This window comes from Parus major, chromosome 1A, assembly GCF_001522545.3.
Source record: "Parus major isolate Abel chromosome 1A, Parus_major1.1, whole genome shotgun sequence".
NCBI lineage: Eukaryota > Metazoa > Chordata > Aves > Passeriformes > Paridae > Parus > Parus major.
The window spans coordinates 38,854,482-38,872,021 of record NC_031773.1 but is presented as its reverse complement, the minus strand read 5'-3'; the positions used below and the strand labels follow the sequence as shown (position 1 = coordinate 38,872,021).

Here is a 17,540-nt window from a genome sequence, read left to right as displayed (position 1 = left end):
AGTGAATACTCAAAAGTGCTTAGTCAGTCTTGATCTCCTCCTTTGAAACCAATGAAGGTTTCCCCACCGATCTCTTGGGAGAACTGCTGAGCTACAAAGAGCATGATTGCACAAAGGTGCTGCAAGTCACAGATGAACACAGACATCAGGTTTTTTATCATGGTATGTCTAAAATAAATAAAAGCACTTCATTTAGGGCTTAATTTATAAATTATTAATGTTATTATTGTTGTTATTGTTATTATTAATAAATATTCCCCATTGTAAATAATTTTTTGCCTTTTTTAATAACACTCTAACACATTTTAAAATACATGTTCTGACTTTTTATCTATGATGCATTTACAAGAGAAATCAATGTTCTCATACCAGCACTCATATAATTATCTATTTAAGGCATTGCTATTAATAAAAAAAACTTTAAGCAGAAATTTGGATGAAATTTCCATAGAATAAAACTACTTTCATTGAAGAAATATTGTACTAATTAAATTGTTTTACCATTATAAAGATCTGTGTACTGATGTGCACAGCTGAATTATTTAGTGGGATGTCTGTTGCATTATATTCACATCACTCTCTGAAGATCACTGAATGTTATGTGAAGTGACATGGTTTATTTTTCCAGGATACACATTTCCATTCATACACACTCCTATAAGCCACAATGAAGAATGGCAGTGACAATTCTAGGAATTCATGTCGGGCTGCTTTCTGAGTATTCCAAATAGTCCTACAGACCAAAGAGCCTGACAGACATCTGTGTGTCCCCTCTAAAGCTCCTCCTGGCAGCAGTCAGTGAGTGCCATGCCTGTGGCTCTCCAGGCTGGCCTAGTGCAAAGCCTCAGAGCTTCAGCCAGCTTTGGGGAGCTCCTCCAGCTACACCTCCATGTGCTCTGCTCTGGTGAAAGAGACAGAGAACTGAGCGCTGTAAATAAACTTTCTCCAAATAAGTCATTCCTAGCAATGATAATTTAATATGCCCTTACCTTAAAGTTAGGGATTAAAGATCAACCTTAACTGTAAGTCATATATCTGCTATTTTACTTAAGTCTGAAGCTGTTTTTTCTGCTCCCTATCAAGTTACTATTCTATAATTATTCACATTACAACACTGTCTGCCTAAATATTTTTTCCTGATGTTAAGCTCTTGTTTCACTTGCTCACTACTGTGGGTGTCTTGTTCTCTCTTCTCAAGGCAGTGGACCTGTGAGCCAGATTTAGAAGTGATATGTAAGGTGCTGTAAAATAGATCACATAATATTCACTTGAATTCCCTCAGTGTTTCCTACTCTGCTCTTCATAGTATGAAATGTAACACAATATAATTCTCATACAAAGTCATTGAAAGGAGTTGGGTAAGCTAAAGCATCTCTTTCTCCCAGCTGTTTATTATGTGAGCTAACTGTGATGTAGTCTGAGGGAGAGAGTAAAGTAGTAGACACTGATCTGAGGTAATTCTGCTAGTTGTGGTTGCACTGGCAAGTTCATGCATAAACCATGTAAAAGTATAGGCTCTGTGTGGGCTAGTTCAGCTCAAAGACGGTTTAGCTGTGTTAATTGCAGGTCTGCCTGGCTTTGTGTATTTATGAAGACATTCTACGCCCAGATCAGCAGAATCAAGCCATCCAAAAAACAATTTTTGTGGGAAATACAAACAAGACACTCATGCTGACTCAAAGAAGGAAGAGTATAACAAAAAACCTACTGAATTCTTTGGATTGTTTCCATTATTTTTAGTATCTCATCTTCTGAGTAAATAAAATGGGGTTGGCTATGAGATACTCTGTCTGCATTACTCCTCATTTTTACCTTGTGCAACACTTCTGAATTCTATCTACCCTTCAATCTAACTACATATATATGTTTAGAGAAACAAGAGAGTTTTGATGCAGTCTTACCTATTAGATACAATAAAATATCCTCTTTTTAAAGCTAATTTTATATTACAAAAAAAAAATAAAAATGGTTGGTTTATTATGTTGGTGTTTGGGGGTGTTTTTATTTGTTTGGTTAGTTTTTTGGAGTTTTTTTCCTGAAAGAGAGAAAGAGATCCATTTTCTGCAGTGATCTATGTGAACCAGTCCTAATTCTCAGGACTCAGAAGACATTGTACCACACAGTGGCTGGTGACAGAGACGACAAAATGTGAATCCGCGTGTCCAGAAGCTCTGGATAAAATAAAGAAATAAATAAAAGTAAATATACTGGGAAGTAGTAGTGGGAACAGATTGTGAGCATCAAGGTTGAAGAAATGAAGTAGATAGCTTCTCTGAAGTGTATTTGTATTGCTGAGAAAAGAAGTTGAAGCTCAGAGAAAGCACCCAGGTATTCCTGCTTCAAATGTTACTAGAGGAAGTGGTAAGAGAAAGAAATCTAATTTTTAAAAAGAAGAACAGGTTTGTAAGAGTGAGTTTCTGCAAGCTCCCACTAGACTAGTGCCTCAATCCTGTCTGTATATTTCCCCCAGGTATTCATTGCCTTCCATGATGCTTTATTGTGACAACTCACATTATACTGCAGAGCAGCTTATGGGAACTGAAGTACACATTAATAGGCTTCCCATATTCATTTCTCCAGACGGAGGATGGGTTTGAAATAAAACCTTTGCACTCAATCCTCTTTGTCACAAGGAGATTGTAACATCTTGATCAATTCTTTCTAACGCTGTTGTGCAATTTTCAGAAATAAAAATTTTAGTGTTGCTGATATGACTAAATTATGAAAGAATGGATAACAAAAAAAGAAATGGCACTCTAGATCCATGCAAATTGTCTGCACCTGAGTCATCATAGTCATAGAAATTATTAAGAGCCATGCCTTTTCATTTCTCTTGAACATAAAAATATTTGAATGCAAAAATTACTTTTTGTCTAAATTAATCTTATCTTCTTTGCTAACCAGTTTTCACTCCCTGATAACAGAGAACTCTGCAATAAATGTCTTGAACAAGTATCCTGTAGGTTTTGCCTAACTTGAATTATTTCTGGAGAAGTATTAATACATGAATTTAACATGCACTTTCACTGCTAGAAAACATTACTTTTTTCATATTTTAAACTTCAATCAAATATCATAGTTTAAAAGGATGTTAAAAGGATGAATAGTTGCATCCTGCTCAATTTCAATGCAAGCATCAAAATTTAAAACAGTTTTAATGAAGCTTCAGTTTTGACTGCATTATAGAAAAAATATATAGAAGTATATAGAAATAATAGTATAGAAGAAATTTTTTATGGTTGTCAAAGGGAAAAAAGGGATTATGCAATTTCTTTGGGCAGTGTTTCTTTATTAAAAAGTCTATATTGTTTGCTAACTCTAATAATTTATTGACACTCTCTTCTCTGTGAAAAGACATAAAGTATTTACCTGGAAGCAACATCAGACTAATGAGAACTGACATTTTGTGCATACAGCAGATCTAGAATTTTACGAAGTCAAGAAGATGAGAAATTCAATCTCCTTCACAGAATTGATTATGTTGATGGGAAAAGTCTGCAAGCCACATAAGTACATGCGTAGTTCTAATAGTCCTGTCAATACCACTTTCTCCTCACACATGTATGTATAATCCTTAGAGTTACCCCATAACAAAAAGTACTAAGCCATCTAATATTTTATTACATATCCATAGGTATTTGAGCTATGTAATTCTAAAAGTCCCCTTTCTCCTTTGTGGCATTCCCTTAGTGTGTTTGGGGTTAAGCAGAGGAAAAGCCCCATTATATGGTCTGGTTCCTATTCAGTCAATTAGGATACACTCAGGAGCTATTCTTCTGTGCAAACCTACCCATAATTGGATTTATGTCAGATAAGATGCTCTACTTATACATCCTCTGGGAGAAGAAATGAAGACATCAGCCATGAGGCACACAAAGATTTCTCTTCCCTATAATCTCAGTGAAACACCTGCTATTTGTTTTAGAGTATGGTGCACATGCTTAAACAAGCCAGGGACTGCTTGACCTGACTTCTTCTATTCAGTCATTGCTCCAGCTAATAATAAATGAAGTCAGGCCATCCCATGGCATGAAGATGATAGATGATGATGTTTTGCTAACTTATCATTAACGTTGATGTCAGAATTACCTATGTACTATTTCAGCAATTACAAATGTCAGAACATTTACCTTCACAATGGATTTGGGGCACTGTTAATCAACTTAGACAACCACTGACTCAAAACCTTAATTGGTATATCCCTACCAGTTTTTCATCTCAGGAGGACTGATTTCTTTGCAAAATTGCAAGTCATTTTACATTTCTAAACTTAGAAATACAGGAAATTTATTTTTTTTTAACAGTATCATGTAATTTCCTTTTCTGGTTTTAAATTTCATTCTGAATATATCCAAATGGAAAAAAGATGTTACCATTAATAAATTATGTGAGGAAAAGCCAGCATCTAATTGAGACATGTTCCATTCATAGGCCTTCCATCTCTAACCCACACAGACTAAAGTCAACTGAACATGTTAACACTGATTCTTCCACATGTTCCTCAGAGAAACACAGTATTTCCTTGTGGCAAAAGAATCACCTCTTGCTTTTCAGTTGTTTCTTTGCAGCCTCTTCCCACAAATCCTGCAGTGCAAAAGGGGAATGAGCAAGGTTAGAATCTGAACCTTGCTACATAAAGTGATGTACAATCAAAAGTGAAAAAAAACCTAAAATAAAATCAACTCAGATAAACTTCATTGAATTACAGAACTACAGTACCATTACAGCAGGGCATTCAGTTAGCACCCAAGGAGGTAAGTGATTAACAGATCCATGTAGACTGGGTCATTTTTCTTGCATAAAAATAAAACAATGGAAAATGACAATGTGTCTTTAATACTTACCATATTGAACAGTTACATACTTTCATATTCTGAAGGATTTATTCAATTATGGGAAAAGACTCGTTAAAATAAATAGAGCATTTTAGCTCACCCTGTGAGAAACTCCTATTAAGGAAAAATGTTTGAGTCAGAAAATTTCTTAAGCTTCAAAAATAAACTGTATGGCTAAAGAGGATTCTTCAAAATGCACACTGAAAATGTTTGATTCCTCTTTTGTTTTTACAGATGTAAATCATAATTCATTTAAACTAGTGAAAGAAAGTGCAGAATTGAGGCTACACTGTCTGTCCAGGGGTACTCCATTTTCAACTTTATTTTTATTTTTATTTTTATTTTTTATTTTTATTTTTACTTTTATTTTTTTTCACTCAACAGAGGTAGCATTTACAATAAGCCCCAGCAGTCAGAATCATAAAGAAATACTCTATAGTCAGTTGTCTGATTGTCCCTTGATTAGACACTCCTCCAGACTGCATTTGTTCACACCACTTTTTTCTTTCTATTTTCAGGATCCACAATTGCAATCAAATCTCAGACATAAACAAACAATCACAGTTTAGCTGAAAGGAGCATTCTATTCACACAGAGGGGAGTACTACTGTCTTTTCCAAAGCATAGAGAAGGTGGTTTTGCCACACACAGAAAGAAAAGGATCTGAACCTTTAATTTTTAGTTTGTGACTTAGTGCCACAAAGTCTGCAGAGGGATTTTAGATCAAGTGTAGAATGTGATACCCTGTAATATCAACTCCCATCCTAACTTTCTACATTCTAGCTCATGCCTGTTCCTAAGGAAACTTTCCCAGGCTCAGGTGTCACCTGCTTGTAACATTACTCAGGGGTGGTCTCTCAGGCTGATCTGAGCCTAATCTAAGAAAATATAAGCTGCTTTTCCTTATCTAATATTACTGCCCAAAGCAAACACTTTAAAAGCTATCATGAAAATCATCTTCTTAAATAAATTGGCTTTTAATTTTTTGGACATTTCAAATTGCTGTAGACTACTTTCATGGATTTAACCCCAGACAGCAACTAAATACTGTGCAGCTGCTTGCTCACCTCCCTTGCGTCCTGCCCCCACAGCGGGGAGGACAATTGAAAGGGAAGGGTAAACCTCATGAGCTGACATAAGAACAGGTAAATAATTGAAGCAAAATATAATAACAGTAATAATAATAGCAATAAGGAGAGGGAGAGAAACAGAACACAAGGGAAACAAGGGATACACAATACAATGGTTCACCACCTGCTGATGGAGATCCAGACCATCCCACGATCAGCCCCTCTCATGTGTAACTTTCCCAGTTTATATGCTGGGCATGACATTCTGTGTCATGGAATACTCCTTTGGGCTGCTTGGGTCAGCTGTCTTGGCCATGCTCCCACAGAGCTTTTTGTGCAGCCCCTTTCTAGTGATGCGTGAGACACTGAAAAGTCCTTGACTTGGAGTAAGCACTGCTTAACCACAACTAAAGCAGCAGGGTGTTATCAACATTTTTCTCACCATTTTTCTCACTAAATCCAACCAGCACTGTACCAGCTACTAGAAAGAAAATGTACTTTGTTCACAGACAAAAATGGGACTACTAATACTAGTCCAAAATAAAAATAAAGGTGCTGCAAATCCTCTCTCTCTGGCTATAGTACAATTTTATACCTTTCCTTATGTGTGAAACAAATTATGTTCTAGGAAGTGAGAATTTTATTTAATTAACACATTTTATTTTCCATATATTCTTCAATAACTCAAAAGCTGAGACTAGTCTTCTGCTAATCAGCATCAAACACAAACCCATCAGAACATAAAGTAACACTGAAAATTAGCAAGGTCTATAGATTTAGCAGGCAGTACTACAGAAGTAGTTGTAGGCCATCTTTAATGGGCACATGTCATTATAAATGCATTCAAATTTCTATGCCTAATCTATGATTGATTCATTTTACTAATGTATTAAATCCACTAAAGGAGCTTGCTTGGGAGATTGACAGAAATTAGATAGCAGACCAATGAGTTAAGAATTCATTTGTTCATTGAATGTACTCAAATAAATATGGAATTGTCATGCTAATAAAATCCATTAACTTCAGTACATAGCCTAGTTAATCACGGAGCACTTCCAATATTGCTCATTCTCTGGGCCCAGTCCAGAGAAAGAAATAAGATGGAACATCTCTTCTCTCATGTACAGATTTTCAGACTGTGTGCCCATATTCTGAAGGAAATCAGACATTTCAGAAGCAAATATAACATAGTCTACTAACAATCTTGTTAAAAATTATCTTTAAGGAAATTATGGTACATACCGCAGAGCACTCTTACATTTCCCAGGCTGACAATTATCCTTTCTTGGTCAAACACGCAGTACAAGTCAGATTTTAGCCAAGATGTTGGTTCCATTTACAGAGTATGCTGAAATAAAGCTTGACACCCTTTCCATGCCAGCAAAAAGGTATATCAATAGCTACTTGACAAAAACACCTTGGACTACAATTCCTTTAAAGAATAAGGAATATGCAGTGGAAGATGCATAACTGCAGATACAGAACATAGTATTTCTATCTTTGACTAATAAATTAATCAGAATCCTAGAGCCCTAGAGGCAGACCACAAAGAGCTTGCTGCCCAAGGGAGCAGGGTCAGCTGAGAAAATTAGCTGCCACGTAAGGGGGAACACTGAAGGCAAACACAGAAAGAGGAAAGAGCATGCAGGAGCAAGACATGAACTGAAAGACTGTAAATTCAAAGGGCAAGAATTTTTTTCAATATTTGCTTCTGAAAAGTTAACCCATGCAATCCAAAATTTGGATTCAAGGGGTTCATAGACTTCAGGGGGCATTCACAGTCACAGGTTTCAGTATCAGGGTCATGGGTTGCCAGCTGCCAAGCAAACATACACCTTCTGTCCCTAACAACAGGGAGACAGGAATGCAGAGAAACGGTTTGAAAACAATTACAGCAGCCTCTGAGGTATCCAGCAAGGGAAGACTTCACTATGCTTCTCATAGGGCCCCCAGGATGCCTTAACACATTGTGCTTGGGGAAATAAACAAGACTGATACTGTAGTAAGAACAGAGGATGGCCACAGAGACTAACATGGTGGATGCCCTTTTAAATGTCATTAAATCAATTCTACACAAATCAATTCTTATTGAAATTACATTTATCTAGCCTCCTGTTCACTCTCCTCTGAGCAATAATCCTATTTCCTGCTACTCTCAGTGACCCCTGGGATAATAGTGCTTGCTTTGCTTGTTCCATACATCTCTTGGTGGTAATGAGTTTCCCTGTGCATGTGCACTTTTAAACCCAGAGTTAATAAGGCAGTCACTAGTTTATAAGAGACAATCATATTTGCTCCTGTCACTTGATGTTGCTCTGTGACATATTTCAAGAGATAAATTTCTTTTCCTGGGAGTAGGTAGAATTTCAGTCTGTTCAAAAGTTCTCATTCACATATATCACTTACGTTTCCCAGTTTTGGTTCATTAAGGGTCATAGGGAAGGGGCGAATTTATTTTGTTTCTGCAGATCCAGCAGTCTCTCTTTGAAGACTCTACTCTTTGGGTTAGCAGACAGAAAACTGAATTGAAAGAAAGGGAGTCAATCAGTCAGTATTTTATGGAGCACGAGATACAATCTCTATGTATTTCTGGGTTCTGGATGTGAGACAAACATTTTCACTACAGGTCATATGCATGCTGAGGACAACAGCACATTAACATTCAATGTCAACAATTTTTGTGTTAAAAGAGGTCTCCTGCCCTGTGAATCTTAAAACCCCTAGATTTTCTTTGCTGGATTATAATTGTGTTAATTGATTTTAAATATGTTATTTTTTCTTTCTGAGTTCATTTTAATTATGATAATTCACAGTTTCCTACCTTAGGCTGAAAACCTTACAAAATAGCTTCAGAAAATAAGTCATCATCAATGCAAAGAGTTCTTTTCCTCAGTATGACATGAGAAATCATAAGAAAGAACCAAAGACTTTCATTGAAAGAAAGGTAGTCCCTTTTTCTATGAGTTAATTGCTACTAAAGCGTATGAAACACAGTTGCAACACCATTGGTAAATCATTTTTCTAATGTGCTAACTCTCTGCTAACTGGATCAGCCATACAGAAACATTCTGTGATATATTTCACAGTCCTTAATATCTGTTCTGCAAGGCAGAAAAAGATAAGTAATGTTCCTTATTCCACATGACTGGATCACAGATCAGGGCAATGCTTGCTCAGAAAGACCGAGGATTTTTCTTTCACTTTCCCTTTTGTTTCCCTTTTATGTCTTATGTGGAGCAATTCAAAATTCAGTCCTTATTCATAGTCATAAAGCACTAAATGCATACTTATAAACAAGAAAATATTATTCTTATCTTTACTGACTTAAACAGGGTACCTAATAGCAAGTGTATTTCTAGTAGTTAAAATTCTATTTATTTTTAAATTATATACATATTTAAATATACATAGGAAACTACTTGGACCTCCTCATCTTGAATTATGCAAGTCTTCTTGACACTTTAATGGAAATTTTAAGCAGTTAGACAGAAAATTTAATATTTGACCTAAAAATACATGATGTTTCTCTGACTCATTTAAAGAGAAAAATTAATTTTTTTTTACTAACAAGAGTGTGCTTATAAACTTACATAAAATATGTAGCAAAATTTAATATTTTCCTCTATTTCAATATTTTATTATAGAACTAATAATTTTTATTACTACCATTTCCTCTTCATTTTCCTCTGAAAGATACAATACAAAACTGAATTGTATGTCTGCAATAGGAATGTTGAAGCATTATGCCAGCAAAATTCCATCTGAGAACAATTGGATCTGTCTATAAAATAAAGATTTAAAAAGCACCTGGGTTGAAAGTCCTGAGAAGAAAATTAACAGATACTTCAAAGTTTTTGGCATGTGAGTTGTATCTGCTCATGTAATAAAAACCACCAAGGAAATATAAGTCCTAATTTAAATCCAAAATTACAAAATACCCCCATTACTTTTGTCCTTGCATAATATGCCCTCTTCTTTGACTCTGGTAAGGGAGACAGAGATTTAAAGGTCTACCTTTAAGTTTACACTTTCGTTAATCATTTTGCAGTATTAGGGCTGATTTTCTGCCAAAGGTTTTTTTTGTTATGTAGGAAACAACACTTGTATTACATTGCCAATCAAAATATATTGACCAGTGACAAAGTAAGAGATTTTTACTGTGCAGAAAAGAAGAGAAATTTTTTTTTTACATTGAAATTTTAGGTGCTTAGCAATTTTGGCGAGAAGGTTTTTTCTTTCTTTAGCAGTACCATACTCATTACTTTCATTTACAACATTCAGTAAATGCCATAGCACAGTTCTCTAAACCTATTTAACTGAAGGGAGTGATTTACAAAATGTTCATGGAAAATATTTTTGCTAATCCCAAAATAAAAAAATTCAGGTATTCATGGTAAGAAGTCAGAGAATATTCTGTTCCATGTGGATCATAATGGATCATATCCCAGACTTCATTAGAACAGCCTAAAAAAAATTTTATATTATCCAAAACACCCACCCAAAATCAACAGAATACAAGCCTACATAATCATACATGTCTTTATTATATAACATTTGGTCAGAATTAGATTTTTTCTCACAGCACAGCAGAACACAAGCTATATTGATAACTCATTATAAACAGAGTGAAACACCAATTTTTACTTTGGTTTTATATAAATAAATTGCTTCTACATCTTCACATAGCTTCTAGTTTTGGCAATAAATCCATCAGCTTAGAATGACACCTTTGATGCACAATTATCTGCAGTCATCAATCATTGGAAATAAGAGTATAAAGAATACTGGAATAAATGATGAATAAACATCACCATGAGCCAAGCTCTGACTTTCTTCCTCAGTTTTCACTAAGCCTTCATTTAGGTAGACTTCTCCTGAAGACTGGAACTTAGAAATGAATCATAACCTACAGCTCAGTGTTTGTTTTAGCCTCTGCTATCTGCAGGACAGTAAGACTACCATTTCTTCCTTCCTCACACTGGAGAATGGTTGGTAGGACTTGCAAGATTATGTGTTCTTTTCACATGAAAGGAGGGTTTCCTCAAACACTTCGGTTTTGGCTGGTCTGTCAATGCCCCAGTCTGTCAGTGCCCCATTGTAGGGGCCCCAGTGAGCAGCCCTCTGTACCCGAGAGCAGCTTGACCCACTTGCCCAGGGACACGCACCACCAGCATATCGGAGTGAATGGATCCCCAAAGTTACAATGGAGTCTTCCCTAACTTCTCCCCATCCCTAACTCACTTTTACACTACGTTTTTAGGTGAAGCTTTAGTGGCTCTGGTCACACATACTTTTATTATTGATTGGTATAAAATTGTCTTGCTTCACTTTCAAAAATACAGTCAATAAAATAGGGGGTGCATGTCCAGCAAGGGGTTGTCATACCTGGAGGTGGGTGATTTTGACATGGAGGTGTGTGTTGGTATTGCAATCAGATTATAATGGAACCAAGTTAACCCAAGGAGAGTGATTTCACCCCAGCTGCTGCTTCAGCAGTGAGACATCTCCTCTCTCCCTTGGGTGGCAGCTGCTGTGCAGTGTATTGGCTACATGGCACCACCGGGTTCCCATCCCTGCAAGGATTTCAACAGAGCCTGGCCAAGGTCTCTCCCCTTTGCTCAACCCTCCATTTCATCCCTCATAGCACGTGCTTAAGGTTGCAGGCTCTGTGTGTGGTGAGTTATCATGGAACGGATTTCTTCCATGCCACTTGCATTCCATTCTGGAAGCAGCAACAGCATTTAATCCTATAATTTCCAGGCTGCTACAATTTTTGTTGGAATGTAAATATAACTTCCAAGTTTTCTAATCTTACTCCCAGTCACATCCCCACAGTTTTATTTTGCTCAGATTTTCTATATTAAACAAAGTTGTACTTCCTCAAAACTGTTACATATTTTAGTTTGAGAGCCATCACATTTTCAGCAGACGCATTTTTCCCACCACTTTTGTTGGAAATTACAAAGGTCCATAAGCCACCTGCAGCTTCCCTGCAACCTCAGTTCTGTGAAACAGGAGGGTCAGATGCAGTAATTTCCCCTGCTTACATGACAGGGTTTGCTCCTACTGGTCTGCTGCCAGAACCACGGAAGATACATGCTAATAACAGCAAATCCAAGAGTTAATAAGATGTTTCACTCACCAAGGATGTGACACAGGATCATTCCTGGCATTCACAGTATCTGTTATTATGGGGATTCAAGGCATCAGTGAGACAGACCTCTAGAAAAAAACACACCCAAATGATACAGCAACTGTAGAAAGAAAAAATGAATCCTTTTCCAAATCAGCATAGATGGATATATGCCTTCCAGTATACTCTAGTTAATCCATCCAGGTGAAATGCCAGATATTTATATGGTAATATCTGCTGGCTGCTAACAGCAGACTGATGTTCAAAATATCCCTGAACTGGAGGTGATACCTAAATGCAGGTTTTCTTCAGCTCATATTGTTGGCTATTCCCAGGTAGATTTCTCTTTTAGGGCTGTTGCAACCTGCAGAAATAATTTCAGGAGTATTGCAAGAGGGATTTGTGTTTCAGATTCCAGCATCCTGTGTTCTAAGCTCTGAAGTACAGATTCAATCCCTTTGGCCTAAACATTAATTACTTGTGCAGCTCTAAAAAAAGTGTGAGTAGAAAAAGTCAAGACACTTTCACAAAAATATGTGAGACTTTGGTGATTTATCAATGAAGGCCGTAGAAAATGGCAGCAAATAGGGAACGGTTTCAAACCAGAACAAAGCAGGAACAAACCAGGAAAAACAAGAGATCTATTTTATTGACTATTAGCATATGAGGTTTTTAGATACTGTTTTTCTCTCTCTCATCTTTGCCAAAGCACTGAAGTTGCATGCTTCTTCTCCTTGTATCTTGCTCTATCTAGTTCATTTCCTTCACTGAATATCTTGTTCTTTTGAATTTCTATCTTGCATATTTAATATCCCCTCCGCACAGCGTGGCAATGGAGAGGACCTCAGTTAGGACAGCAGTTCCTACTAAACAAAGAAACTTGAAATAATAATAGTATATTATTCTATAATAAATAAAAATAGCTTATCTATAACAACAGCTTCTTAGTTCAAGCTCCCTGCATTCAAGCACCTCTTTGACAATGGTTTATAACTCATTAATCGACATAAAATATTTGCATCTTTGGGTCCTTCTGACTTCAGTGATAGATGTGGGTGCTCAGCACCATGTCAGATGAGCACAGAATTCCAATTTTTTTCAGAAACTGCACTTAGTTTCTTCAGTCATCTTTAAGGTGTTTGGGAAGCAACATGCATTTTAAAGGTCAAAGATGGAACACACCTAATATAGTAGTCTTTGCAAAAAAATGAATGAAAATAAATTTATTCTAAGTACATTGTAGCTTTTTTATAAGAAAAACTACCACCAGATGTTTTTATATTAGGAATACATCCAATAAAAAAATCAGGTAAAACTCCAAGCTAGACTGTACCATACTTTTTTCTTTATTATTTCTGGTTTTCCTCTCACTACTCAACAGGTCAATTACAGACTTCACCTCATTGAACCAGCTACAAGATTGTTCAAATCTATAAAGCACCACTTGGCTCCATTTCTGTCAAAACTGCTAAGTCACATTTGCCCAAGATCTAAAAGAGCTTATTCATAACAAATGTATTGATCAGTTAGTAGCCATTTTAGATGAAAGACTGTTTCATAAAAGGAACCTCCACTGTCTGCAGATTTATAACTCCCTAGTAATGATGTTTGAACTGCATGGGAGACAGCCAATGGTTTTTTATGAACTCATTATTCAAAGCTACTGTACTTTAAAGTGGAATGCAGAATGGAATTAAATGGTTTAATTTTATTTGTCTTATTTAAAACTTTCCACTTATCTATGCAACAGGGAGACTGAAATCATGGATTTCCTAGCACATCCCCATGAAGCAAAACCACTAGCATAGCCAGCATCTTCCCTTTTTAGCTGAAAAAGAATATATAACGTGTTATATTGCAAAGTCTATTTTCAGCTAAAGTATTTCAGTAAATCTCATGCCAAGTTCGGTATCTTTACATATTGCTGTAAATTTAGCATGTCATTTTTTGGAATACTCAGATGTTATTCTTAAAGTTATGACGTATTTTGAAATCCATGCATAAGACAAGGTGATCAGAAAGCTTCCATTCACTCTACTGCTTTTTCTGCAGGGGAGAAATAGACATCTGAACAATATAAGCAGCCTCCAGAAAGTCTTCTTTTGCTGAGAGGGCACAGTTAAAGTCCCACAAAAACTCTGCCAAGCCTCTACAGGAGGATGGGGAACAGGAATCCTGTTGTATCAGCACTTTCATCTCCAACCCACAGCACTGTCAATAGCATTTGGGGCAAGATCAGGTCCCAGTGGTATATATATAAATGCTTGTATGATGGACTGATGCTCAAAGAATATGTTCTGTTCCAGCAGAAATAGTGCCTGAAAATGGAGGGTGGAGGAGAGTTATGTTTTTAAAGGAATGGATTTCAAAACACCCGTTGCAACAGCAATAAATCCCCTCATACCCTGATCACTGTGGGAGTTTTAGAGATATATGACCATTTGGGGCTGAGCAGTCAAAATCTTTAACCCTGGTAACTGAGATTTCAGCCCTCTACAGACCTGCATATATTCTCCTTGGTTTGATTTTGGGATGTCAGGCTTGATGTATATGAAATCTAATACATATTACACACCATGACATGGTGTGTTTTAGTTCTAAGCACTTTTAGAAATCACAGGCTTCCAAAGGAAGACTTTTCATCTAATTGCAAAGACACAAAATGTTGTTTTAATCTCACTTCATCTGAAAACCTAATAACTGAAACTCTACTACAAAGTAGAACCATTATTTAAATAAAGCATATAATTTTAATTGTTTCTGATATGGGTAACATCAACAGCAGTTTCACTGAGAAGAAATGAAGAATGAAGTCGAGAAGCGGGAGAGAGAAAAAAACACTCAGTGGGGCACTCCTTTGGTGCAATCATTCTTTCTATTTCTTATTTCTGTGTTTCCCAGCTTAATATGTCCAGTAACTGTTTCTGTCAGGACAGAGTGGTGGCCAATTCCTTAGAGTTCACTAAACTCTGATTCTACTTTGATTGTTATGAAGATTATTAATTTGAAGAGCTTTGGTTCAGCACTACACACTGCAAACTAAGAAATGTATATTTTGAAATTTTCAATAGTTCTTATATAGTTGCTTGTTGAAATATTCAATTTGCCTCAATATTATTTCTTTTCTGTTCACATTAGGTGAACAAAACAAGGAGGAATTAACTTGGAGTCAAAAGGAAGCCTTTAATAGTTCCAGGATATATGACATTTGGTTTTCATTTACTTCACTTCAAGTTTTCTACCTACATCCATTCTATGAACATATAATGAAAAATAGAAAGCAACAGAAATAGAGCAAGAAGACCTACGAAAATAAAAAAGTTACCAAAGGAAGGATGCAAAAAGGTGAAAATAGAAATATCCCTTCTCATTAATTTCTCTCTCAGTTATGCTTCCATTTTCTTCTTTCATTCTGCTTTAGTTTATGTATTCCTGACATCCCTGAAAGATGTTTCTTTGGCTAACAAGATCATGCCCATCCCATCTATTGCACATTAGCTCTACTAAAACAATCATCTGCTAAACTGCGTAACATTCAACAGGGCTTTTAAAGAGTAGCTAACTTCTTCACATGGAAGCTTCATGAACTAGGTTTTCACATCTTGAGCTTAATTTACTCTGAGTTTGCATCTGTGAGGTTCCTGAAGAGCATGAAGTTTTTCCCACTGCTGACAGGATTTCCACGTAGCACCTCACCATTTGCAGCTTCTGCAACAGTTCCACCATCAAGTCTGCCAGACAGGCTTGAAAATCTGAATGTGATACATATCTTGTCCACCAGAAGTCAAGATTATGCTTTAATCACAGCCGCTAGACTTCTTCACTTTCCCCATTCTTCCCTCTTCCATGATTTATTTCTTTGCTGAGTCTCTTTAAACATCTGATTGGCATTTATGAGGATCCTGGTGCTACAAAGGGTTATTCCACCACAACTGAACAACACTGGCATAGCTGGAAGGGAAACTAAGTTATTGCAGTTGCATATTATTATATGTTAGCCAAAATGATGACACCACTTCTCCTCTGGCTTTGTAACCTTGAAGGTAGAATTGCTAGGAAAATTAACGTGTTTACTCTGGAAAGGTGGCAGTACAATTCAAGAAGCTAATTCAAAAGGTTGTTTATTGCAAAAGGCACATGTGTTAGAATAGTTCCAAGGTGAAATATTATCAGCAGCTCGGGTGATTGACGGTCCAAATTCCAGACATATCAACATATGGGGAGCTCTAATGATGCAGAAAGGCTTCAGAATTGCCCTCTGATAGCCCGCAAATTTTAGGAATATTCCTATCTCCACAGCCCAATAATCCAAGCAATGACCAGAGCTTCTTTTCTTGTAAGTTTGGACTAAAATGGAACAGGATTAAGGACAGAAGTTATTGGCAAGTGTAGACAGTAAAAATATCACAGCAGTGGAAGGTTTTGTTGCTAGTTTACCTTTTTTTTGTCATTTGACTTATAAAATATCTCAGAAATATTCAAGTATTGCCAACTTGGATGCATTTGTTGAAATATTTATGAGATTTATGAATCGAGCTTCTTGCCTTTAACATTCATTTTTCAAAACAAAATCAAGTGGTATTTCAGAAAAAAAAGTAAGTGCAACAGTGAAAAGGACCACCTTGCAAAGATTCCTCCTGCAGTGGTTTTCCTTCCTTTTCTCCTCCTTTCTAGCCCAAACCCACTTGTGCTCTGAAAAGGGAAACCAAGAATATGAAAATGACAGTCAGAAGTGGATAAACAAAAGGCTCTCTTTTCTGCCTTTCATAGAGAATAAACATTTATTACATCCTATCACTACCTCCTCCTCTTAAGAAAAAAGGAGAAAAAACTGCCTTTGCCGTGGCTGCTTCTCAGGCACTGGAGCTCTACCTTATGGAGATGGTCATCATCGCTCATGCTAGTGACAGAGGAATCAGCTGATCTGAAAAACCAGCTCATAAATAATTTTTCTGTTTTCCTTCAACTTTACACAGATAGGTAGCAAATAGCCAGGATCTCCACAAGCATCTAGAAGAATCAAAGTGGTCAGAAGGAAATTATTTAGCTATCTATCTCATACCAACAGCAGATTTCCTCTTGAGCAGCAAAGCATGAGATAAGAGCAAACCTGAATAGAAGAGACTTCCCTGTAGATGCATCTGCTTTCCTTAGATTCTTGGATTTCAGTGCAAATTTTTGGCTTAGATTTAAGGTCATACACTCCTGTAACCCAGCAAATATATTATTGTCATTGCTGAGAGCAGGCTACAGGCACTGTAAGGGTTATACAAGGCCTTGGGGCTTGTCTTAATTTTGCAATTTAAATATGACAAATTGGTGATAATGCATAACCTGCCTGCCATTTTACATGGCAATTGTATGAGGCCCTCCAAGAAATGCTTTTTGGAGGTACCAGACTACAGCCATTGCAGACTGACAGAACATGTTCCTACTGTATAATCAAGTAACCTCTTGGCATCTTACTTTTAAGTAATAAGTAATTTGTCTTACTCTACAGCA

At 36.6% G+C, this 17,540-nt stretch overlaps 1 long non-coding RNA gene across 1 annotated transcript; it reads right to left on the bottom strand.

The window, feature by feature from the left end:
- Positions 1-2,026: 2,026 nt before the first annotated feature.
- LOC117244463 lies at positions 2,027-8,421 on the bottom strand. Its single transcript, XR_004497631.1, has 3 exons — positions 8,312-8,421; positions 4,541-4,584; positions 2,027-2,171 (listed from the first exon to the last, which is right to left on the bottom strand). It is a non-coding gene; the product is annotated as an uncharacterized LOC117244463 (long non-coding RNA).
- Between the last annotated feature and the right edge of the window lie 9,119 nt (positions 8,422-17,540).